The sequence below is a fragment of the Ovis aries genome, chromosome 4 (genome assembly GCF_016772045.2).
Source record: "Ovis aries strain OAR_USU_Benz2616 breed Rambouillet chromosome 4, ARS-UI_Ramb_v3.0, whole genome shotgun sequence".
Lineage (NCBI taxonomy): Eukaryota > Metazoa > Chordata > Mammalia > Artiodactyla > Bovidae > Ovis > Ovis aries.
In genome coordinates this window covers 53809614-53837447 of record NC_056057.1, presented here as the reverse complement: position 1 = coordinate 53837447, position 27834 = coordinate 53809614, and the positions used below count along the sequence as shown (strand labels likewise).

General features: G+C 36.5%; 1 protein-coding gene across 7 annotated transcripts in view; it reads right to left on the bottom strand.

Annotated features, from left to right (window-relative positions):
• TFEC (transcription factor EC) overlaps positions 1 to 27834 on the bottom strand; it is a 789619-nt gene that overhangs the window by 164480 nt on the left and 597305 nt on the right. For all 7 annotated transcript variants that reach the window (XM_060414728.1, XM_060414723.1, XM_060414727.1 and 4 more), the window contains one exon: positions 18459 to 18506. The gene's annotated coding sequence lies outside the window, so the exon portion shown is untranslated. The remainder of the gene's footprint in view (positions 1 to 18458; positions 18507 to 27834) is intronic.

The window sequence follows — 27834 nt, the reverse complement described above, 5'->3', positions numbered from 1 at the left end:
CAGATCCTAACCTACTGAAGAGAAGGAAACATACACTTCAGCCTCACCTATCCATTCTGTCCCACCAGGATATGTGGAAGTGGAGATTAAGGATGTGTGAAGTGCAGTACAGAGACAAGTTCACCAAAAGACTGGGACCTAATCACAGACTTTAAAATGTTTCCCTTACTCCTACAGCTTACCACTATATTGCTGAAGACATTTTTATAGAAGATTCTTTCATGCAATACATAATGTCCACTTTAAAACAAAAACAAAAAATTATAAGGAATACTAAAGGTGGAAAAAAAAATTCAAGGAGATTAAATGTGTCAGATCCACAATAAAATATGGCAAGGATTTGTTATATAAAGCCAAGAAATTTAAAAAAAAAAAACTGATTAACATGCTTTAGTAGAAAAAGTAAGCAACATGTAAGAACAGGTAGATAATATAAACAGAGAGGTAGAAATGCTAAAAAAGAATAAAAAGGAAATGCTTGAAATCAAAAACTGTATCAAAAATAAAGCCATTGACAGAATTGTTACCATACTGGACATAACTTAGAAAAGAATCTCTGCATTTAAGGATATGACCATGTAAACTTCCAAAGTTGTAAAGGAAAGTAGACAAAGGCTGAAAAACCAGAACAGAGTATTCAAGAATTATGGGACAACTACAAAAGGTGTAATGTACATGGTAATGGGAATACCAGGAGAATGAAGAGAAAGAGGAACAGAAGAAATATTTGCAGCAATAATGACTGACATGTTCCCAAAGTTAGACTCCAAAATATATATCCAGGAAGCTTACAGAATATCAAGCAGGATAAATGCTTAAAAGACTATACCTAGGCATATCATGTTTCAACTTTAGAAAATCAAAGACAAAGAAAAAATCTTGAAAGAAGTCATAGGATAGAAAAACCTTACCTACAAAGGAGCAAAATAAGATTAACATCAACTTCTCTTTAGAAAACATGCAAGCAAAAAAGAGTGAAACATTCAAAGTGTTGGGAGGCAAAAAAACAACAACAACGACAACAACACCAACCCAGAATCCTATATCCAGTGAAATTATCCTTTAAAGTGAAGACAAAGTAAAGATTTTCTCAGACAAGCAAATATTGAGAAAGTTTGTTGCCAGTAGACCTACCCTGCAAGAAATGTTAAAAGAAGTTCTTAAAAGAGAAGAAAAATTATATAGGTCAAAAACTCAGATCTATATAAAGAAAGAGCATCAGAGAAGAACTAAGTGAAGGTAAAATAAATCTCTTGCTTTTCTTATTCTTAATTGACCTAACAGAAAACAGTTTATTCAAAATAATAATAACAACAATGTTTTATAATTTTTGTGTATTTATGTGTATGTTTATATGTAAGTGAAATGGATGATAGCAAAGATATAAAGAGCAAGAATAATTAGAACTATTTTGTTATTATAAGGTACTTGCACTACTGTAAAGTGATACAGTGTTATTTGAAAATTGACTTGGATTACTTGCAAATGTGTATTGCAAACTCTAGGTCAAATATTAAAAAAAATTTAAGTATAATGAATATGTTTAAAAAGGAGATGAATTATAATCATATAAAATGCTCAGTGAAAACCACAAATGGTTGGAAAAGTGTGAAAGTGAAAACCAGAAACAAAGAACTAGATGACAAAGAGAAAACAGAAGCAAATATGGTAGATATTAATCCAACTATATCAATAATTACTTTGCCCAACAATGGCTTATATGCATCAATTAAAAAACAGATTTCCAAAGAGGAACAAAAACAAGACCCAACTCTAGGCTGTCTATAAGAAACTCACTTTAAATATAAATAGTATATAAATAATAATATTATATAAATAAATATATAATAAATAAATTTATATTTGTATAATAAACATATATATTTATTTACCACCTGAGCTTCCCCAGTGGCTCAGATGGTAAAGAATCCCCCTGCAATGCCGGAGACCCAGGTTCGATCCCAAGATTGGGAAGATCCTCTGGAAAAGGGAATGGCAACCCACTCCAATATTCTTTCCTGGAGAATTCCATGAATAGAGGAGTCTGGTGGGCTACAGTCCATGGGATCGCAAAGGGTCAGACACAACTGAGTGGCTAACACTTTCACTTCACTTAACATATATCAAAAGTAAATCAATAAAGAAAGATATTCCATACTAACAGTAATCAATAGAAAGTGGGAGTAGCTATACTAATTTTCACCAGAGTAAACTTCAGTCAAGGAAACTTAACAGGGAAGAAGAGAGGTGTTACACAATGAGAAAGGAGTCAATTCTCCAAGAAGATATAGCAATCCTTAAAATAGAATACATGAGGCAAAAACTGATGAGTTTCAAGGAGTAACAGATAAATACACTATTATAGTTGCAGATTTTAACATCCCACAATCAGAAGTGGAAAGATCCAGGCAAGCAGAAAATCACTAAAAACATCAGTTCAGTTCAGTTCAGTCGTGTCCAACTCTTTGCGACCGCATGAATCGCAGCACACCAGGCCTCCCTGTCCATCACCATCTGCCGGAGTTCACTCAAATTCATGTCTATTGAGTCAGTGATGCCATCCAGCCATCTCATTCTCTGTCATCCTTTCCCTCCTGCCCCTAATCCCTCCCAGCATAAGAGTCTTTTCCAATGAGTCAACTCTTCGCATGAGGTGGCTAAAGTACTGGAATTTCAGCTTTAGCATCAGTCCTTCCGAAGAACACCCAGGGCTGATCTCCTTCAGAATGTACTGGTTGGATCTCCTTGCAGTTCAAGGGACTCTCAAGAGTCTTCTTTTGAACTCAATAATACTACCCATTGCCTGGATATAGTGGACATCTGTAGGGTACTCCATCAACAATAGCAGAATGTTCATTTTTCTCAGGCTCACATGGGACATTTACCAATATCTGGACCATAAAACACATCTTAACAAGTTTAACAGAATAGAAATCATACAATGTATTTCCTCAGATCACAGTGAATTTAAACTAAAAATCAACAAAAGAAAGATAGTGTGAAATCCCCAAAAACTTAGAGATTAAGCAACATGCTTCTAAATAATACATGAATCAAAGAGGAAAATTCAAGAACAAGTAAAAAAATATTTCAAGCTAAATGAAAATAAGCATCAGTTCAGTTCAGTTCAGTCGCTCAATCGTGTCCGACTCTTTGCGACCCCATGAATAGCAGCACGCCAGGCCTCCCTGTCCATCACCAACTCCCGGAGTTCACTCAGGCTCACATCCATCGAGTCAGTGATGCCATCTAGCCATCTCATCCTCTGTCGTCCCCTTCTCCTCCTGCCCCCAATCCCTACCAGCATCAGAGTCTTTTCCAATGAGTCAACCCTTCTCATGAGGTGGCCAAAGTACTGGAGTTTCAGCTTTAGCATCATTCCTTCCAAAGAACACCCAGGGCTGATCTCCTTCAGAATGGACTGGTTGGATATCCTTGCAGTCTAAGGGACTCATATAGTTTATCAAAATTTATGGGATGCCGTGAAAGCAGTGATTACGCAATACTAAGTTGCTTCAGTTGTGTCCAAATCTTTGCAACCCCTCGGACTGCAGCCCACCAGGCTCTTCTGTCCGTGGGATTCTCCAGGCAAGAATACTGGAGTGGGTTGCCATTTCCTTTTCCAAGCAGTGCTTAGAGGGAAATACATAGCATTGAATGAGGAGACTAAAAAAAATCTAAAATCAATAATCTAAGGGAAATTTTAAAAAGAAGAGCAAATTAAATCCAAAGTAACCAAAAGAAAATAAGTAATAAGTTAGAGCTAAAATCAGTGAAATTGAGAATAAGAAATCAACAGAGGAAAAAAATCAATAAAAACAACAGCTGATTATTTGAAGATATGAACAAAAGCAATAAGCGAAAGAGAAAGACACAAAAAGAGAAAGGCACAATTACCAATATCAAAAATGAGAGAGAAACATTAATAGAGAGCTGATAGACATAAAAAGGCAATAAATACTATAAAAACTCTATAAGCAAATTTGATAACCTAGATTAAATAGACTGATTTCTTGAAAGACATAATTTGCAAAAACTCGCATAAGAAGAAATAGACAATCTGAATAGACCCATATCCATTAAATGAATTGAATTGATAATAACCTTCCAAAATAGAAAGCATGAGGCCTAGATGTGCTCACTGGTAAATTCTACCAAATATTTAAGAAAGAAATTATACCAATTCTCTACAATTTCATCCAGAAGACAGAAGCAGAGGACTATTTCCTAACTCATTGTATAAGGATGGCATTACCCAAAGAAGACAATTCAAGAAAAGAAAACTATAGATAAATATCTCTTATGAACATAAATGAAAAAATTTTTCAACAAAATATTAGCAAATTAAATCCAACAATGCATACAAATAATTATACTTTGTGACCAAGCGCAATTTAACCCATGTACACAAAGCTGGTTCAACATTTGAAAATCAATTAATGTAGCCTATCATTTTAAAGCTGAAGAAGAAAAATCAGATAATCATATCAATGGTTGCAAAAAGACATTTGACAAAATATAACACCCTTTCATGATAAAAGTTTTAGCAAACTAAGAACAAAGAGGAGTTTCCTTAACCTGATAAAAAAAAAAAATCTACACAAAATCTGCAGCTAATATCATACTTAATGGTGAGAAACTCAAAGCTTTCTCACTAAGATCATAAACAAACCAAGGATATTCCCTTTTACAAATGCTTTCCAGCATCTTCCCAGATGTCCTAGAAAATGCAAGGGTCATATAACCAATAAGACATAGTAATCCTACATGAGTATCAAAATACATGAAACAAAAACTAACAGAACCAAAAAGAAGAGAAGACAAATCAATTTAACTAGTGATTTCAACACTCCATATCTGTTATAAAATTGAATTTCTGAATTAAAAACTTACAAAAAAATAATCTCTAAACCCAGATGGCTTCAGTGGAGAAATCCGCAAACAATAAGTAAGAATTGTGGCATAGTGGTAAAGATTCCGCCTGCCAGTGCAAAAGGTGCAGAAGACGCAGGTTCGATCTCCAGGTCAGGAGGATCCCCTGGAGTAGAAAATGGCAACCCACTCCAGTATCCTTGACTGGGAAATCCCATGGACAGAGGAGACTGGTGGGCTATATAGTCCATGGGGCTGCAAAGAGTCAAACATGACTGAGCATTTATAACAGTACAACAACCAGCTACATAATCTCTTCTGGATAACAGATGAGAAAGTAATATTTTCAAATTCTTATTACAAAGTCAGTATTATCCTGATATCGAAGTCAGACAAAAACAATAGAGAAAGAGAGAGGGGAAGGAAGGAAGGAAGGAGAGATCCTGGGCTTAGCCATGTTGGGTTGGCCAATGAGACATCATGCAGAACAGAAGTTTAAAATAACTTTCACATTAAGGCTGACCCAGTCTCTTCCTACTTTAAGAACCCTGCTAGGTACGAAGAAGCCAAATTATCCTGCTAAAGACAACCAATACCAACAACCAGACTCTTGAGTGAGGGTGTCTTAGACATCAATCCCCAGGACAGTCCCCAGGTGCTATGCAAAATTAGCAGCAAAGGAATCACTAAAATGAACTGCCCATATTGCTGACCCAGAGAATCATAACGAGGTAAAATAGTTGGTTTTGACCACTAATTTTCACAGCAGTAGGTATTGCAACACACAAAACTGATATAGCCTATTATCACTAAATGATTAAATCTTATTTAAATGTATGTAAATGAGTTGATTTAATTATGTAATTGAGTACTTTTGACTTTAATTTTGAAGGCACTTCACAGTTAATACAGTCTAACCTTTTAAAATTTGAAGTTGTTCATAGTGTTATGAGGATCACCAAAGAGAGTAACAATATCAATGTAGATGATTTGGGAAATTGAATTAAGTGTGAATTTATTCAGGACCGACCTTACATAACATATTTTTAATTTGCCACTACTGATTTTGGCTTCAAATTCTGCCTGCTTTCTGTATATCAAATGGCTAAAGATCAATAAATTGGCAGAGTTTACTCAGAACCAATGAATATAAGGTTTACCAATTATACCTTAATACAAACATTCAAGTCTCAAAGCACTGTGGACTTCTACTGTCATTCTTATCATCTTTTGAAATAGTTTAAAGAACAAGAACTAACTGCCAAACATGGAGGTCAACACTAAAAAGATTAAAATGTTCATCTGTCATTGTAATTGTGCCAAATAATGTTATTAAGAGTAATTGGTGGAATTTATTATTCAAGCTATTATTTAGGTCAATCTAGTAAGAACATTAATATGAAAAAAATCTCCTTTTCACCATCTTTGCTACAATAAACATTAAAATATGCCAATCTTCATGCTTTAGGGCATAATTTGGTTACCAGCTGGGGTCAGGAAGAAATTTTCCCCATAGTATAGTATTGCCAATTATCATAGGTGTAGAGAGAACAAGAGAAAGAGTCAGGGGGTTACATGACCCTCTAAAGCATCTGGTATTGGATGCTTTCTGAGTGAGAATTCAGGACAAGATGAAACATTCAATTGTTCCTGTGTATGTCAATTCCGATATTCCTATGAGCTGCCAATATGACATTGCTGCCACAAGGGAGGGATTTCTTACAGAACAGATGTCACTTACAGTATTATGTGGGCTATCTATCTCAACAAATAATTGCTTGGCACTTCTGCCCTATGGCAAGGGTCTGAAAACATGTTAGGGTGGGAACACACCATACAAGCAGATGGGCATACATAAAGAAAGAACAAGAGCACGCTGAGTCTGAAATGCATGCGTAAAAGCCAGATGGGGGCACTGAAGCAGATGTCTTTCCTTATCTGCAGCAACTAAAGCCCAAGATCCGAATTTTCCAGCTATTAGTTATTTAGAAGTTCTATTCTAAAATGTCTTTAGATGAAAATGTATTACATAAGACTTCAATTTATTGAAATCAAGAAACTTCGTCTTTTTGATATAAACGGCAATTTCCATTTGAAATGAATGCATTTTGCTGTAGGCCTGAAACTGATGTGCCAACACCAGTGCCCGTCCTTTCAGCCCTCCTCTCCAAAAAAAGAGGAAAAAACTAAGCTGGGATAAGAGGAGGGACACAAAGACTAACAATGAATGACAAAGTACAATTGAGATGAGACTTGCCTGAGAAAGACAGCAAGAGAGGGGAAAAAGTTCTTTTAAAATATCAATAAGGGAATCAAAGAAATCAAGATCCTTTTTCTGATAAAAGGGGAAAAGTTAATAACAGTGAAGAAAGAAGGCAATTGCAGTATGCTCCAACTGTAAAGGAAGAAAAGAAGATGAAGGTAGAATCAGAAAGTAACCATTTTAAATAAATTTAACATATATGTAGCTTTCACATTTCAAGGGTTAAAGTTTTAAAATTATTTAAACTATTTGCCTCAATAGCAGACCTAATTGACTGTCTAAATAATTAGTTGGAGAAAGAAGAGAAATGTTTCTGTTCACAAGAACCAGAAAAGCAATTTTTACTTTTAAAATAGCATTGACTGCAGAAAAAAGGGGCTTCCCTGATGGCTCAGAGATAAAGAATCTGCCTGATATACAGGAGACCCCAGTTTGAGCTTGGGGCTAGAGTGGGGAACCATAGTAAATATAGTATAAATTATTAACAGGAATCAAGTGAAATCTCAGAATTACAAAATGCTTCAGGATGTTACAGATAAATTTCTATGAGTATAATTAGACACAAGTAATAAGTACTTAGAAAATTTGGGGACCAAAGTAATTTGGCCATTCAATATTGTCTGAAAACTCTGAGTTAACATTTGTTCATGTATTAGAGCAGATCCAAAGATGATTCTTAAAGAAAATTCTAAGGTTTGCTTGCTGGTATCCCTTTGTATGTAATTTAACTTTTAGAAATATAATTTTTATCATGAGATATTAATCCTACCATGTTCATTTGTTTCCAAAGTTTAATCATCCATCCACAATTGTCTATATGGAAAAACAGGATACAAAGTCCTTATTTGAGACTATAATCTCAAAATTTTATTTTATCTATAGTCCAGTTGAAATAATGTAGGGGCATGTGGGGAAGTTGCCTAAGGATCAACAATACACTCTTCAGAGGACTCAAAGCCAGAAAGGTAAGAGGAATTAAGACAGGCCGTCATCTCCAGGCCACTTAAATAGTTTAGATTTTATCTTAAAAAGAATGAGAAGTCACTGAAAAGCTTTCCTTGGGCATGTGCTTGGGAGAAGGGTATCCCAGTCACCCTTACACCATGATAAATCCCTGGGAATACATGGTAGGGAAACATTGGGGAGCAGCATGACAGGAAGCAAGGACACAAATGTGGAGCACTGGAGTAACACTGATGAGAAATGATGACCTTACAGGATTGCGGCTGCAGCAATAGAGGACGGGAGCAGTTTGAAAACTATTTATGAGGGAGACTCAACAGTATAAGGAAGACTCAGGCAGTAATTTGCAATAACAGAGATGAAAGAGAGAGAGGATGTAAGGATGACCTCTGTTTAAGGCTTGAGCAAGGGCATGGAAAGGTATTCCAGTTATGAAATACAAAATTCTGAAGATGGAGCAGGGTCTTTGTTTTGGTTTTTTGTGAACGCATTGGGATAAACTACTAATACAGTTGGATTAAGTTTGAAGAGGTATCCAGATAAAAGCAGTTGGATGTTTGGATGGGTAGCTCAGAGGAGGGCTGTAAATTGAAGACAAATATTTTTAGGCAAGCAGCATTTACTTTATTGAAACCATGGTAGCAGTTACATTTGCCTCAGGATGATGTGAAAAGAGAGAAGCAATGAATCTCAAAAACATTTTCAAGGGAAACAATTTATTAAACAAATATTTTGTAAGCACCTACTCTGTTCTAATCCCCAGAACTGCATCTATAACACAAATAAGGTCCATTCACTCATGTAACATATATTTTCAATGATTGAGCCAGTTAAACAGTAAATAAATAAGAGTGAAAATCTCCAACATGATAGATACTCTGAGGATTTGTATAGAAAATAAAACAGCACATGGTGATAACAAGTGCCCGAAAGATAGTGGAACACTTTAAAGGAGAGATGAGAAGACACAGGACGCAAAGGAAAGCAGGAGAGAAGGGCCGGGGCCCCAGGGAGATGGGGAAGGAACAGGAATAGGTTCTTTATGGACAGAGAGAAGCTGCTGCAATTCAGAAGCCAACCAAGATGCAGAAAACAGATAGGTTTCTCTCTAATAAAACCACAAGAAAGTAAAAAAGTTTCTCTGCCCATACTGCTGCTTACACAGCATGCAATCAAGCTGGACATGTCTCAATAAAGTTGTAGAAAAAAAGTGCCTTGAATCTAAACTCTAGAAAGTTAAAAGGAAGCTAAAGTGGAATTGGGAACTGTTGAATCTAGTGAGCTAAAACAATTAACAAAACACCAAGGTGAGACCTTTCCTTAATATAGTTATGTATTAATATTAAAAGTGTAATTTGGAATGGAAATGCAGACTATTCCTGCTTTTCTCAATTATTCATGTTTGATATTTCACTCACAGGATTAGTTACCACATCTAGACACCATGATTTATCTATTAGAAGCTACTGAAATAATTAGCCTCTGTATATCCTGGACTTACATATTTAAGAAGTAATTTTTAATGATGATAGCTGTGTTGCCATTAGAATCAGCAAAACAAATTTATAGGTTGAACACATATTATTTTAAAACTCTAACAAAATTTTTTGGTTAATCCCCATGATGCAATCTCAAGTAGCTATGAGAAATTTGAAGATTCCTTGGAATTTGAAATCAGAATAATTTGAAACCATAATAACTTATTAAAAGCTTCAAAAGGAGACATACAAGGAAAAGTTGAAAATGGACAACAGTATTCACCTTTATGGAGGAAGATTGTAACATTAAAGGTGACCTATCTTCTATGTTTCAAGATAAGTAAAAGGAAATTAGGCTAAACTTACAGGCCAATCAAAGTGAATAAAAACATTAATATTATAATTTCTATAGATGCCACAATATATTATGCAACACTCTCTCTGCTTCATTACCTAAATCAAGAGAGGCCCTGAAAAGGAGGATTCGTAAGAATCATCGTGCCAAACTATCTCATACCTGAGGTCTTCAAGAGAACAGATGTCTCCCATTCTTGCACCCTTTGGCTTCAGTGAGCCATTCTACTCCGTTAGTAAGCTTTTGAGCTATGAAGATATTTCACAGGGTATTAGATGCTACTATTCTCAGGTGTATACTAAGTGCTATTCAGAAAATACCATGGGGATTGGGTGTCTTCTTGAGACTTATGAAGTTGATCATAATTTGGATGAACTTAGTTAAGCCACAGCTACCATTTCAGTTCATCCATTACTCATAATCAGATAGCAGTAGCTCCTATTGCTCAGGTGCAACCATTCTTTCCTCACATTTAAACAAAAGGGAACTTTGTAGAAAACATCTCCCCACTCTGGTCAAAAACATATTTTTATAAACAGTGCATCAGTTCAGTTTAGTCGCTCAGATGTGTCTGACTCTTTGCGACCCCATGGACTGCAGCACACCAGTCCATGTCTATCACACTTCCATGTCTATCACCAACTGCCAGAGCTTGCTCAAACTCACTGTCCAACTAAACAGCGTATAGTTCTCCCTTTATGTTTGCAGCTGTTCAGTTTCTGTAATTTCTATCCCTTTCATCAACACTAGAGGCGGAGGGGCCTTTAGAGTATGTTGGGTATAATATACAGGCCACTCGATATCATTTCTTTTTTAAGTCTGAGTTTTATTAGGGAAAAAGAGAAAGGTTTTAAGAAGTTTTTGAAATAGGTAACTTCAATAATTTCTTCAGCATAAATGTAAATGAAATCTATGTCTGGAGGAAATGGCTAAATCCTATAGGTTATTTAACAAATTTAGAACATCCAAAGTAAAACTGGAGAAAATGATCTAAGCGTGAAAGATTTAGCAACTGATTCTGTGATTGGATTTTTGGTTTTTTAGCCTTTTCTTTTTTTCTTTAAGTTTTACCTCTGCATCAGAGTTAATATAGAGCTTCCCAAGTGACACTAGTAGTAAAGAATCTGCCTGTCAATTCGGGAGATACAAGAGATGTGTGTTCGATCCCTGGGTCAGGAAGACCCCCAGAGGGCATGGCAACCCATTCCAATATTCTTGCCTGGGAAATCTCATGGACAGAAGAGCCTGGCAGGCTATAGTCTATGGGGTCTCAGAGTTTGACATGACTGAATACAGCACAGCACAGCCAACAGAATTAATATCCTTGATACACACCTCTTGTGGATTTTTCATTTTTTGTATCCCAGCTTCTTTCCCTGCAGCCCTCCTGCCCTATGACTCCAGAGAAAGTAAAGACAAATGCCAACACTAGAAAAATGAAGACATAGGAAGTTCTTGGCAGATCAAGCTAAAAGTAATATGTTTTCACCAAAAGAAAAAAATATATATAGTAAGAGGACAAAAGGAGACAAGATGACAAATATGAGGGTCCTAATTCCCTATTCTGAGACAAAACCATTTTTGTGCATGCAGTGAAGTGTTAGAGAGAAGAAACATAAACAAGAGGGATTTTGCTTCATCTTCCATCTACGATAGTGTTGTCACCACAGCCGATCAGAAATGATGACTTGACAAATATTCCAGCAGATCCCTAGGCTCTGTGACTGATGTCCAAGGTCCACTGGCATTGACCACTGATGCTGCTTCTTCTGGAGGCAGATCATAAATCTAATTATCTCCAGCTTGGTAGTGGGAGCTAACAGGAAGCCTAGTAGCCATGCCAAGCAAAGAGCATCAGGGAGGAAGTTACCCAGGTTAGAGAGTTAAATTTTTTCCCAGTAAAATTAGCCATCTCCTCCTCTCCATCTATTAACATTCACAACCACCCAGTAAAATACAATATTGGGAGTAAGAAATTCAAGGAAAATGTTAAATCATTATGGAAAACAAAAGAGTATGGTTTTCTCATAGTTTTTATTCTCACTACAAGTTATCAACAAAGTAAAATTGACAATCTAAGAGGATAAACGCTGAGAAAGATTGAAGGCAAAAGGTGAAGAGGGCAACAGAGGATGAGACAATTTGATAGCATCACTGACTCATTGGACATAAATTTGAGCAAACTCTGGTAGACAGTGTAGGATAGAGAAGCCTGGTATGCTGCAGTCCATGGGGTTGCAAAAAGTCGGGCATGACTTAGCAACTGAAAAACAACAACAAAGAGGATAGAGATTTTCACTTAGACTCTCTACATTCACATTCAGCACAGGATTGGCTCATGACAGTGCTTAGAAACAAATAATTGTTCTACTTTAAAGAATACTCTGTTTCACATACCTTAAAAGAGCCAAATTTCATTCCTTAAAATAAATTATAAATATTTCTTGAAACTTATATTAAATATGTTAAGAAGCCTCATAGTATTTAAAATGCATTTAGCACAGTATGAGTCACTAAAGTTTAGCTATTTTACAGTAGTGTGCTTCAACATTTAAAAAGTCAAAAGTGTGCTCTGACTGATGACGTCAAACAGAGCTTCAAAGTGGGAAGGCCTTCATAAAGTCAGACGAAGATCTGATCCTCAGCTATTTAAACCCAGAAATTAAATTTTTATCACATAACGAAGCATTGATCAGTCTCTGAGACACTAGCACATGCTAACAAAAGCCGAAGTTGACAAAATGGGCTCATTGTATAAGGTGTGCCTGTCCATATATTATTTATATAAAATCTAAAAACTATCCAATACATTTTTATTTTTAGCTCTTTTCCTTTTAAAAGTTGGTCCTATTTTCAGTCAGAAACAGAATTTTCTACCTTAGATAAATAACAAATGTTTAAGAAATATAAAATATATCTGGCTCAAACCAGCCTCATATATTCAAAACAAATTTGACAGACCTCAGCTTAATGGACAAAATTAGACAAAGCCCCCTATGCTGAAGATGTGAGTTAACAAATATAGTCAGTTAATGTGTTTACGGGTAGAAAATTAACTTTGGTAACAAGAATGGTTACCATAATGGCCTGTGTTAATAGCCACAAACTGGAATGACTGCCTGACTCATAGTAATTTCTGGAGCCATGTCTGTAAAGTGCCCCTGTCCTTATTCTAATAACATATTGTTCCTTCCATCTCTCCCTACAGCCACAAAAGTGAATACCTGACTTATGAATACTGATCATATCATCACCATCACCTTAATGATCAGGTCAAGTGGGGAAATGAGATCCCAGCAAATTTTTATCTGAAAATTTTCACACTGGAGCTGAGTAATTAAAATAAGCCTCTATTTTCCTATGTGACAAGTTGTGAGGATGTGGGCCTAAACAGAATGAAACCCACACAGTGTGCTGCAAGGAGGAGTTGGCAATGTGCAGAGAAAAATACAGATGAGAAATGAACACTCCTTACCAGTATTTGAAGTTTCTTAAGAGAATTCCATGGACAGAGGAGCCTGGAGAGCTACAGTCCATGGGCTCGCAAAGGGACAGACATGACTGAGCAACAAATACTTTCACTTTTTCTTTCAATAGTATTCTGTTACAGTCACCTCTGATATCAGCTATCCTTCCTAGTAATGGCAGTCAACATATTATCTTTGTGACTTAATCTACTTCCAACTGGGTTGTTCCTACTGGACATCACCTGAGTCTTCACTAATAAAGCTAGTGAGAAAGTGGTAAACCTCAATCAGATGGACAAATAATAACTGCCAACAATGTAATGGTCATAAAACAATAACATTTTTTCTAAATGTACAATTTTGAGCTAATTTCTTAAAATCTCTGAGCCTCAGTTTATTACCTGAAAAATAAGGCTCATATCTACTCTACTGGATTATCAAAAAATAAAGAATAATGTTGGAAAGTATTAGCAGGGTGCTTCTTGAAAAGTGCTAAAATTTTAGGTTTATGAAAGAGGATTTGAGGATAATAATGAAGATTACCTGAAAAGATAAAGATTATAGGACTCAAAAAAAAAAAGATTATAGAACTCAGAATCTTGTGTAATTTTTATATTAAAAGATGCCCAATTATACATATTTTAGAAAAGAAAGTTACACGAACTAAAAAGAGAAGCATAATATAGCCAGCAATAATTATAAACAAAACATCTCCATTATGTTTTTGCAACAAATAAGCATTTATGGTCAAACTTTCCCTGAAGTTAATGAAATAGTCTTACTTTTAATAGATTTAACATAAAAACAAGCAAATGTGATTAATATAGTTATTCCCTGAGAATGGAGCAATCCTTTTAGGCCCAACTCAAATGCCTCCACATTAATAAAGTCTTTCATGATGTCACCAAATCTATGTACAATTATAAGACACCAAAGCTATGGTACTTTAGCTTTTCATTGTATTTATGTATTTACCTTCTACATTTATAAAATCCACATAGCAGCAAGGTCTCTCTTTTTCATATTTGTACACTATAACTATAGCTCAAGAACTTGGTCAAAAGTAGCTGTTCAAATATTAAACTGAACTCTAGAAGTTTACTGGGAGTCAGAAGAAATGGTTTTCTGTCTTGCCTCTGTCATTGATTCAGTGTTTTCCTTTTTAAAAGTCACTAGCCGGGAGAAGGCAATGGCACGCCACTCCAGTGCTCTTGCCTGGCAAGTCCCATGGACGGAGTTGCCTGGTGGGCTGCAGTCCATGGGGTCGCTAGGAGTCGGACACGACTGAGCAACTTCACTTTCACTTTTCACTTTCATTCATTGGAGAAGAAAATGGCAACCCACTCCAGTGTTCTTGCCTGGAGAATCCCAGGGAGAGGGGAGCCTGGTGGGCTGCAGTCCATGGGGTCACACAGAGTCGGACACGACTGAAGCGACTCAGCAGCAGCAGCAGCAGCAGCCTTATAGTCATACACTCACTGCAATGGACTTCAAAGTTAGGTACTTTAACCTCCTACTTCAGTGCTAAAATTCCATCTAAAATGCATTTGCTAGGTTTGCACTCTAAGATAGACCCTGTACAAAAAGTAATTTTCAAAATTCAGAACCACTTTTTCACATAATTATTATTTCAAATTGAACAATTCAACAAAGCAACTCTTTAAAAGACCCAATATCATAGTCAGCAATAAAGACCCAGAATTTCAACTCAAAGATGGCATCCTTTCTTTACACTTTAGCACTTACTTGTGTTTTAAAGTCTTCAAATGACTTGAGAAAGCTTATCACTTCTTAATAAAGTTCCTATTCACACGGCACAGCTCACCAATTGGTTTACATTGCCAAATAAGATGATATCGCAACTTCTTTGTATAGTATAAAATGCTCCAAAATATCAAGTAGCAACATTATCCAGATGGTGACTGCAGCCATGAAATTAAAAGACGCTTACTCCTTGGAAGAAAAGTTATGACCAACCTAGATAGTATATTCAAAAGCAGAGACATTACTTTGCCGACTAAGGTCCGTCTAGTCAAGGCTATGGTTTTTCCTGTGGTCATGTATGGATGTGAGAGTTGGACTGTGAAGAAAGCTGAGCACCGAAGAATTGATGCTTTTGAACTGTGGTGTTGGAGAAGACTCTTGAGAGTCCCTTAGATTGCAAGGAGATCCAACCAGTCCATTCTGAAGGAGATCAACCCTGGGCTTTCATTGGAAGGAATGATGCTAAAGCTGAAACTCCAGTACTTTGGCCACCTCATGAGAAGGGTTGACTCATGGGAAAAGACTGATGCTGGGAGGGATTGGCGGCAGGAGCAGAAGGGGACAACAGAGGATGAGATGGTTGGATGGCATCACAGACTCGATGGACGTGAGTCTGATTGAACTCCGGGAGATGGTGATGGACAGGGAGGCCTGGCGTGCTGTGATTCATGATGTTGCAAAGAGTCGGACACGACTGAGCAACTGAACTGAACTGAACATTATCCAGAAAAACATCTATTTCTGCTTTACTGACTATGCCAAAGCTTTTGACTGTGTGAATCACAACAAACTGTGGAAAATTCTTAAAGAGATATGAATACCAGACCACCTGACCTGCCTCCTGAGAAATCTGTATGCACGTCAGGAAGCAACAGTTAGAACTGGACATGCAACAACAGACTGGTTCCAAATTGGGAAAGGAATACCTCAAGGCTGTATCTTGTCACTCGGCTTATTTAACTTATATGCAGAGTACATCATGAGAAATGCTGGACTGGATGAAGAACAGGCTGGAATCAAGACTGCCAGGAAAAATATCAATAACCTTAGATATGCAGATGACACCACACTTATGGAAGAAAGTGAAGAAGAACTAAAAAGCCTCTTGATGAAAGTGAGTGAGGAGAGTGAAAAAGTTGGTTTAAAACTCAACATTCAGAAAACTAATATCATGGTATCTTGTCCCATCACTTTATGGCAAATAGATGGGGAAACAGTGGAAACAGTGACAGGCTTTAATTTGGGGGGCTCCAAAATCACTGCAGATGGTGACTGCAGCATGAAATTAAAAGACACTTGCTCCTTGGAAGAAAAGCTATGACCAACCTAGACAGCATATTAAAAAGCAGAGACATCACTTTGCCAACAAAGGTCCATCTAGTCAAAGCTATGGTTTTCCAGTAGTCATGTATGGATGTTGAGAGTTGGTCTATAAAGAAAGCTGAGCACCAAAGAATTTATGCTTTTGAACTATGGTGTTGAAGAAGACTTGAGAGTCCCTTGGACAGCAAGGAGATCCAACCAGTCCATCCTAAAGGAAATTAGTCCTGAATATTCATTGGAAGGACTGATGCTGAAGCTGAAACTCCAATTCTTTGCCCACCTGATGCGAAGAACTGACTCATTCAAAAAGACCCTGATGCTGGGAAAGATTGAAGGTGGGAGGAGAAGGGGACGAGACAACAGAGATTGAGATGGTTGGATGACATCACCAACTCAGTAGACATGAGTTTGAGTAAACTCCGAGAGTTGGTGATGGACAGGGAGGCCTGGCTCCTGTAGTCCAGGGGGTCGCAAAGAGTTCAACACGACTGAGCGATTGAACTGAACTGAACTGAGCATTATCTTAATGATAATGTTGATTATAATGATGATGATAGGAAATAGTTTGAATGCTTTTTTGCCTTAATATTTACATGCTGTTAAATAAACCATTACTGGGAATTGAGGGGAGGCTCTGAATTTTTATCCTTATTTTCCCCTCAATTTTTGAGGACAATTTAAATGTATGAATTTAAAAGTAGGTGATTACCTACTACATTTACTTAGAAATCATAGCTATATATGTATTAAGATATATAGCTTGAAAAAGGATGGTAACTGACTTGAAGAAAAGTCTCTGAAGCATTGGTTTGTATGAAAATGGTATGTGGAATTGTGTGTGCGGCCCTGGCTTCCTGGCTGAACTGAAGTCTCCTCTCCTTTTCTCCTAACTGCTCTTACACTTAAAATTGGAGTTTGCTCAAAGTTTGTAACATATTTTTCTCTTCTTTTCACTATTAATGATTTGCAACTGAAAAGAAAAAAAAAAAGAAGCTCTGCCAAAAACATGCACAAAAATATTTTCTTTTATCACCTGAGATTACATATCCTTAATCTAGTAAATGATAGGGGAAGCATCTGAAATAGAAAACAAACACATTCTTTAATGGCTATGGTTCACCCATAAAGATGCAATTCTTAATGCTCAAGTTAAAAAAAAAAGAAGAAGAAGAAGAAGATGAGAAGAAACAGTTGGCATTCAGCTAACAATTGTGTTTGGAGATTTGCGCCTGACTTTGTTATTCTGAGCAAAGCCAGGTACCAGTCTCTTGGGATTATGTACAAAGGCAAGAAAAAAAGTGGACATGTACAAACCTCAAAGGTGACTGCTGGGTTAATAAAACAGTCTGTTTTCTGTTCACCCACTCTTGCTCACAGTGTGCAAGTATATTAAAATATGTCAAAAGGAAAACCATTCGCTGTGCAAAAATAATTCAACTACAAGTCACAATTTCCAGCTGCTGGAGTGCCTTAAGTGCATTTAAGTGCACTAACAAGTGACCCATACATCTCCCGATGAAAGTTGTATCCTCATTAAAGGAGAAACAAACACAAAATAGGAACAATTGTCACATAGCAAAACAGACCACAATAGATGCTATGTTTTCCTCTGTCCATTTCTGACTTGAGCTATCACAGACTGAAGAGCAACACTGTCCTGAAAGTCACCTCTTAAAAAGCCATGAAAATAAAACAAGGAAGCTGCTAGAGGAACTGAATGTGTAGCTAATAGCTATTCATATCATTTCTGGGAAAAAACTAGTATTTCTGTTCAGTGTATTTCTGGGGAAAAAAAATCTTTTGCTCTCTAGTCTCTATAAAATCTCACATTACATAAGACACTATAATAATGAGAAGTGACTGGATTAAACAAATGCACCCCCAGTGAATTCAGAATTAACGCTCTAACATATCTTTAAATAACACCTTTTAGATAAACTCTGGCTTAAGCATTTATAAGATATCATACCAACCTTTGCTTTTCTTATTTTTCTCTAGAGAACTATATCATTGATACGAATCTGAAAAAAAAGAGAGAGACAGATTAATGTTCAACTCTAAAAATACTGTTTTTATTTGCTTACTATGTCCATATTACTGTAAGGTAAAAATAAAAATTAGATGCTCAGTGTGATAGCTCCAGTCCTCAGCATAGCACAATATATTTTTAAAAGCATATGCCTTTAAAAACTAGATAATAATCTGGAAAAATAAGGGAATAATATGGCTGACAGTATAGTTAATTACAACATGGTATTATTTTTTCAAAGCTAGGTACGGTCCTCTTCTTGTGTACAGGGACATCTTTGCTCAACTGTTTTTGTAGCAGTTACTGGGCATTATTATAATTGCCTATTTGCTCTATTGTGTCCCCCATACTAGGATGCAAGTTGCTCGAGAGCAAGATTTCTTATGTCATTTTTTAATGTAGTTGGAACCCCCATCTGGATCATAATAGGAATTGAAAGCCACTTCATATTCCCCTTTGAACTACCAATCTTTTCCTGGAAGACAGAAGAATTGTAAAGAGGAGGTGGATCTAGGAAGACATCAACAACTTCTGTGAAAAATTACAGCTCGATGGATATACACACAGAAGAGCAGAACGTCTCAACTCTGAACAATGCTTTGAACTCAAATATACAGAGCCATCATTAAAATGAAATTGAAGACTAGTATAGGAGGAAAGATAATAAGGGATCAGCAAACCAATCTAAAAAAATTAAATTCCTGTCCAGGCCCAGAATAACTGTGTAAGCTTAGAACAAGGAAATTATATGAGGAACCAAAGTTAGTGATCAGAATAACTTATTAAAAATGGGAAATCATATATTTGAATACTAAGAACTAGTGAGCTTGATTTTTAGCCCCCATGAAATTCAAAGCATTTATTAAACAGATAGTCTAGGAAGCCATGAAAAATAAAGTGGAAATCATTAGGAAGTAGTATTGCGTGAAGTCAAAAGAACATTGTATGAAGATAGAAGTCTTGGACTCTTGTTATATATGTGTACCCCAGTTACTTTAATGACTTCTCTTTCCCCCTATTTGTTGTGGGATGAACTGTGTTCCCCTCAAGAATCTGTTGAAGTCCTAAGCCCTGGTACCTGTAAATATGACCTTATTTGGAAACACATTCTTTCCAGATGTAATTAAGTTGCAAATTAAGACGAGGTCATACTGGAGGCTTCCTAGATGGTGCTAGTGGTAAAGAACCCACCTGCCAGTGCAGGAGACATACAAGACGCAGGTTCAATCTCTGGGTCAGGAAGATCCCCTGGAAAAGGGAATGGCAACCCCCTCCAGTATTCTTGCCTGGAGAATCCCATGGACAGTGGAAACTGGCAGGGTATAGTCCATAGTATCACAAAAAGTTGGACACGACTGAAGAGACTTAGCACAGCACAGCACATACCGGAAGAAAGTGAGCCCTTAGTCTATATGTCTAGTGCCCTGAAATGAAGAGGAGAAAAGACACAGAAAAGACAGACACAGATGGAAGAATACTTTCTGATGACAGAGGCAGATACTGAAATTGTGCCAGGAGAGGAGCATGAAAATCTCCCTCTCCATTCTCAAAAAGGAAACACTCCTGACAACACCTTGATTTTGGACATCTAGCTTCCAGAACTGTGAGAAAATATGTTTCTATTGTTTTGAGTGACCAAGTTTTTGGTAATTTGTTATGACTCATCTACAAAACTAACCCACTAGTATATAAATTAGTCATATATATATATATATATGTCTTCCTGAGGTGATTGTCAGAAAGACATCAGTTCAGTTCAGTTCAGTTCAGTTCAGTAGCTCAGTCATGTCCAACTCTTTGAGACCTCATGAACCGCAGCATGCCAGGCCTCCCTGTCCATCACCAACTCTCAGAGTTTACCCAAATCCATGTCCATCGAGTCAGTGATGCCATCCAACCATCTCATTCTCTGTCATCCCCTTCTCCTCCTGCCCTCAATCCCTCCCAGCATCAGGGTATTTTCCAATGAGTCAACTCTTCTCATGAGGTGGCCAAAGTTTTGGAGTTTCAGCTTCAACATCAGTCCTTCCAATGAACACCCAGGACTGATCTCCTTTAGGATGGACTGGTTCATTCGCAATTCTTAATTTCAGCAAAGCATTTCACAAAGTTTCTTGTAATGCACTCACTAATAAAATAAATCTATGTGAGCTTAATTATGACTTAGGTTCAAAGTTGTTCAAACTGTTATTCCCAAGACAGGTGATTAATAATTCAACATAAATGTTAAATTTTCCAAAAATCCACTTATTGATATGTTGAAAATAGCTCTCAGGCCTTGGATAGCCATATTTTAGGGCCCTTGGAGACAAATGGACAGAAGTTGGGAAACTGATCTTGAGAAACACTTGTAATGGTGGACACAGGACCTTCATTCACTTGTTGCTTTTAACACATTTTAAAAGACTTAAAGAAATACACAGAATGAATGCCACTCAAATATTAGGAAAAAGTAAGTTGGGAGAAAAAAAATTGACTGAAAGACAAACAACATTTGAAAATAAAATTCTTATTATTATCTTAATAACTATTTATTATTGTTTTATAGTATAGTATAATTTAGTAATCACTGTTGTAAACAATTAAAAATTTAAACCCCTAACAGTACATCTACTAGTACTTGATACATAATAGATAGTAAATTATTATTATTATTAATAGTGTAATAGCCTAGAATAATGGGTCAAACTCACTTAGGTGGAAAATACATAATATTTCATTTGGGTTCAAAAGTATTAAAATATGTAAAGTGGAAAATATCTAAGTTCACCATAAATGCATATATAGTACATCTGGAGATTGCAGTTGAGCAAAGTCTCAGTGTCCTGTTTTTTGTAGCCTCTAAAACAAAAACAGAACAACAAAAGTGAGAATCTGGTATGAATTAATAGGTGTAAGTAAGCCTGTGATAATCTGATGAAAGGGAGGCTAAGAGGTCTTTTTTTCCTAAAAGCAGCAATTCTCCTCTTTACATTTGACAATAGTCTACATGATGGAAAAAGAAGAGAGACTTTCAAAGGAGATGGAGGTTTTCTGTACATTCCCATCCAAACTTTAGGAAGATTAAAAAAGGTAGGCTCCCAAGCCATGCAAATCAATGTCACAGGAAGATTTGGGTGAAGGCTAGATTGCTTCAGTTGAAGCAATTGAAGCTCACAATAGCAGCCTCCAAGAAATACAGCAGTTTTAAGAAACACCAGAGTCTCCTTCAGCTAAGATAGAAGTATGCAAAGCATGGCCACAGGCAATGAGGGGTTAATAGAAAAACACCAGCTAGGAAGAGACTTTGGAGCACATCACTCTCCAATATCCAAAGGAGATCCCAAAAGTAAAGAGGAAGGCAGGACATTTGCCAGGGGATAAAGACAAAGGCACGCAAAGAGAAGCTCACACTGTCATGAACTTTGGTGACGGCCAAGAAAATGGGACAAAGCAGGGCAGATCTAGTGTTGTTAGTGTGGCTTTTTGTCAATTAAACCTCTATTTCAAGGCTCCTAGGAATATCATATGCAATGAGAAATCTTCTGGATGTAAAATGTATTTTCCTAGATGCTGACTGGGACACAATGCCTGTGATAAGTTCTTTATACTTGAGTTCTTTTCAATAACAGGTTTCAAACGGTTTTAGTTATTCACTGAACTAGTTTCTATGGATGCTATACAATAATTACCAAAGCTTTGGTGGCTTAAAGAACACAATTTTAATTTATTTTTCTCTTATAGGACATCTGAAATTGGTTTCCCTGGGCTTAAGTCAAGTGTTGGTCATCAGAGCCTCCTTTTGGAGTCATTAGAGAATCCATTTTCTTGCTTTTTCAGATTCTAGAGGTTGCCCACATTCCTTGCCTTGTGGCCCCTTCCTCCATCTTCACAATGGGCACTCCAATCTCCTTCTCTGGTCATATGTCCATCTCCCTGACTCCAACTTCTGCATCCCTCTTAAAAGTACTATGGTGACTACACTGGGCTCATCCTGATAATCCAGAATGATTTTCCCATCTCAAGATCCTTAACTTAATCACATTGGCAAGGTCCATGAAAGCATAAGCTATTCAGTTTTGCTTGCTTCACAAACACTTCTAATGCTTTTTAATTGCCCAGATGCTTTCCTAAATGCTTTACAAATATTAACACATTTAATCTTTTTATTAGTCCCTAGGAGATGGGCTTCCCAGGCGGCTCAGTTATAAGGAATCTGCCTGCCAATGTAGGAGACACAGAGGTGGGTTCAATCCCTGAGTCAGGAAGATCCCCTGGAGAAGGGAATGGCAACATGCTCTAGTACGCTTGCCTGGAAATTCCCATGGAGAGAGGAGCCTGGTGGGCTGCAGTCCATGGGGTCACAGAGAGACAGACATGACTGACCACACATGAAAGTTATGGGAGTCCTGGGAGGTGGGAATCACTATAATCCCTGCTTCACTTATGAGCAAACTGAGTCACAGAAAGGATAAATTACTTGCAGACAGTTTCGTGGGTATTTAGAGGCAGTATGACTCCAAATCAGGCCTCTTAATGTGGTGGCCTTCATATAGTGTTTTCACTGTGAAAATTCTGTTTTATATGATTGTTGAAAAGGGTTAAATAAAATAATGTATATAAAATAGTTACCAGTGTTGTTCATTCAAAATGTACTCATTACACTGTAAATGGTAAAATAAATAAATATATCAGAGGCATTGACCAAAATAAAGACTAATCCAAAATAGGAAAAGAAGAATAAGCATGGTTAGGGATTGGAAATGCTATCATCTGGAAAATGATAGTTTAGCTTGAGAAGAATTATGGGGACATGATAGCTCTCTTGAAATATGTGATGAACTTTCATGTGAAAGAGGAAGTAGATTTATTTTAATGTCTCTCCATAAAACCAAACTAAAACCTAAGGGTAGAAATTATATGGTGATAAAATCTGCCTCAAAAAAACAGAAAGATCTAATAATTAGAGTGATCTACCAATGGAAAAGGCTGCCTGAGAATTTTGTAAGCTTTTAGTCCATTGGAATGTTCAAGCACAGGCTAAGTGACTTTCTGTAGTATATAAAATATGGAAAGGATTTTAACCATGAAAGGAATATTAAAATACTTTCATGCATTTATTCAGCAAATATTTACTGAACATCTTCTGTGTTCCATGCCTGTAAGGCCCCTTAAAACTCTGAAAATAATAGAAACTACTATTCAATCAATAAACAATAACACATGTTACAAAAATGGGCATAATTTCAGGCTGACTCTGAATGAGTTTACCGATTCTTCGGCTTCCAGGCTCTCTGGTCTGGTGTAATCTGCAGAAGCCTTTATTTTCACAATCACTAATCACAGGGAGACTTTTTCTACAATAAAGAGTCAGTTTTTACAGGTAAAATCACTCATTTTACATTCTGATAGCATGGGCTTTTCTTTAAAGGAGAGAACAAATTTTATTCCTCAATAGTTAGTTTATATTCCTTTCAGCCGCAAACAGGTATAATGATAACACCTTTTAATCCAAGAAGGGGAAAAATGGGATCCTTCTCATCTGATCTGAAGCACGTGCCCCTTCTGAAGAGTGTGCTTTGCCATTGTCTTTGGCAAAGTTATGCAAAGGCTTTACTCACTCTTGTGGATTCACAAACAAATTAATTATGGTAAGAATCTACTGAGTCCAATTTGTCCTGGGAATTATTAAGAAGCTGTCTACCTACCTCTCACCTAATCTCTCTGGCCAAGGAAGACTGTTTTGGAGAATGACCCAAAATTACACAGGTAATCTGAGAAAGTCTCCAATCGCTGTGCAAAATGTGTCCAGTCTGTATACCCACCCATATGACATTTAATCACACGGCACCCACTGACATTTATTATACAACTGCCAGTATGTGTCGGAATTAACCAGATAATAGGATAGCCCTCTATTTGATTTTTTTCTGCTCACAATATTTTCTTTGTAGAAGACACAAAGCGGAGATAGTAATAACCCTGATACAAGTTGACCTTTAATGAGGTCTTACTATGTGATGGTCACGTCATGTGAACCATCATAGGCAATCCTTTCAATACCCTGTTGAGCAAATGTTACCCTTATCCTTGTCTAATGAATGCAATGAAGTCAAGATTAAAATGCAAAGTGACATGCTCTTGAGCTCCCATTGACTGATAAACCAGTCTTTAACCACCTTCCTAACAAAGACCAATAAGTTAGAAGAAATATTAAAACATAATTACAAGTCTGTATTTAGATGTCTTTTATAAAAATAAACAGTGTCCCAAAGATGGAGTTAGAACCTAATTCTCCAGACAACAGTGTTCCAAATGACTATTGACTAATTTAAATATAAAAAGCACTGTCAGCCCCTGTGGGCTAGCGAGTTATTAAATATCATGCAAGAGCCTGTATAGGTAAGAACTTTTTTAAAATATGGTAAATTTTCTTCTCTTCCCCTTCAAAATGCCCCAAGGCACTCATATACATTATGGACACCACTGGCCTGAAAATTCTCAGTTGAGGGAAAAAGAAATCCAAAATCCTTGAATTATAAGAGAACTAAAAGAATCTAAAATGATAACTATTTTGCCCCTTTAACACCAAAAGATCAACTGATTTTTATTTTTCACTTGGAGTTGACCTTTATTTAACCCATGGCATGCCAAAGTTATGGCCTGAAGCAATTTTTCAGTGAATGCCTTGACTTGGGACAAGAATAGACATTTCTGCCTCTGAATCATTGTTTCATACCAGTGCTGATGGTCAGTCTAACAAAGAAAAAATACTTCTCAACATTTAAAGAACACTAAAATTTTCTACTCAATTATGTATTTCCTCCATTTCAAATACATTCAGAACGGTAAAATATTTTTAAATTCCAAAATAATCTACATTATTCAGAGTTATTATTAAGCTCTTCACTGAAATGTTTGTGCTCAATTATATATTAAAAATAACCAACTGATTGTGTCTGCATTTTTTAAAAGTTGTAATAGTGTTTTTTGATCAACTGGCTGCCTACTGGCATCTCTTCCTAATGGAGAAATTAATTTCAAGGCATTCTAGTGCCTCTTTTACTCCCTAGATAAGTCCTGTACCTATACACAATTGTTCAGGTCTATCCTATTATTTTGAAAGTAATAAATGAGGTATATTTAAAGGATTTAGACATGATTAGTATAGTCTAACAGTCCTTCTCTAACAAAAACAAACTCAATAGCTGCATATCATAAAAGACTGAGATACCAAAGAAAAAAGTCCAAAGTACAGTAGGAAATGTCTAATTTAGGGATTAAAAATTTATAGCAATAAGGACTGCGAGGCACCTCTGTGAGTTATCTAAGGGAGAATGCAGATTCTTTGGAAGTTTTTAATGATATAAACAGTTACATTTCTGAGCTGGCATAAATGCTATCCTAGTTACAGGCAAGCAGCATAATAAAATAAAATAACTGTGTAGAAAAAGTAGATATAATCTAGCTCAAGGATGTCTAGAAGAAACTGTTTAGCAACTGTGTGTGCTTATATGAACATAATTTAATAGTAGCACAAATGTGTTGTAATATCATCTTCACATAGTTTTCTTTTTTTCCTAGGCAGAATGTATCTTTAGAAATTCATTTTAAAAAGATATCAGTATCATCTTATATTGAAAATTTGTTAAGCACTTTGTATCTACCATCTCCTTCAACATTTTCAATAAGCCTATTTATACATGTTCTTTACTGTTATCAAATGGAAAAACTGAAACACAATAATCACAAGTAATTTGCCCCATGCTATATATATAGTAAACTGAATATTAAATTCATATTAGTTTGACTTCAAAATATATGTTCAAAATATATGTTCCAAACTCCTGTATTATGTAGCAAAATAGTCTTAACAATAATTGAGTAAAACTTGAATCCAGCTACTGCAGTAGTTCAGGAAAGAGAAATGAGTTGTGGCTGCTAAGTCGCTTCAGTAGTGTCTGGCTCTGTGTGACCCCATAGATGGCAGCCCACTAGGCACCCCCGTCCTTGGGATTCTCCAGGCAAGAACATTGGAGTGGGTTACCATTTCCTTCTGCAATGCACTGCTAAAATGATACATGATTATTTTTGTAAATGATACAAATAGCTATACAGAAAACCTAAGAAAAATCAACAATCAAAAATTTAAATAACCAGTTTAATATAATAAATTAGTAAAATGTTAACTATACACACAAACTTATCAAAGTACTTAAAAACTACGGAATTGTGTACTTTCAGAGAATGAATTTTATAGCATATAAATTGCATGTCAATAAAAAGTTAAAAAATAAATTATTGTACTACCAGTTAATATTTACTGATGGTATAAATGTAAATTAGAACATTTTTTCTAGAGCATAAGTAAACTTTGTCAAAAGTCTAGTTCTTATCAACAAATGTCTAAAGGGGCTGGTGCATGGGGATGACCCAGAGAGATGTTATGGGGAGGGAGGTGGGAGGGGGGTTCATGTTTGGGAACGCATGTAAGAATTAAAGATATTAAAATTTAAAAAATAAAAAGCTAAAAAAAAATGTATTCTAGGAAACTAATTGGAGATAAGCCATTAGATTTAAACACAATAATATTCACAGTATTGTTTGTAATAGGTCCCCTCCCAAAAGAATTAAAACAATGGAAGCCGCACAAATCCAGGAACTACTTCAACATAGCCATAAAAAAAATCATGCTTCAGAGTAGTTAATTACATTGTAAATGCTGTCAATGTTAAGTGAAAATGGAAAGATACCAATAAAATAAAGGTTAAAAAGAATTAGAGCTGTAATAAAAGGCAATGGCAGCCCATTCCAGTACTCTTGCCTGGAAAATCCCATGGACGGAGGAGCCTGGTAGGATGCAGTCCATGGGGTCGCGAAGAGTCGGACACGACTGAGCGACTTCACTTTGACTTTTCACTTTCATGCATTGGAGAAGGAAATGGCAACCCACTCCAGTCTTCTTGCCTGGAGAATCCTAAGGATGGGGAAGCCTGGTAGGCTGCCGTCTGTGGGGTCGCACAGAGTCGGACACGACTGAAGCGACTTAGCAGCAGCAGCAGCAAATAGTATAAAAGAAGAGGATATTTTTGCAAAAATATTTTGGACAAGATAAAAGAAGCTGATACAAAGCACACTTGGGTCTAAGAAAGAATTAGTTCATTTGTTGGTGGGAAGTAGGTTGGTGGAGTCACCAGCGTAAGAGGGGGACAAGGAATTCCCGCTTATTCACTGCAGTGTATTTTTCCCTCCTATATGGTAGGGAAAAAAATAGATTGCTACTCTACATCACTTTCCCTCAGATACACCAAACCTCCTTTCCCCATGGAGCTTTTGCAAGG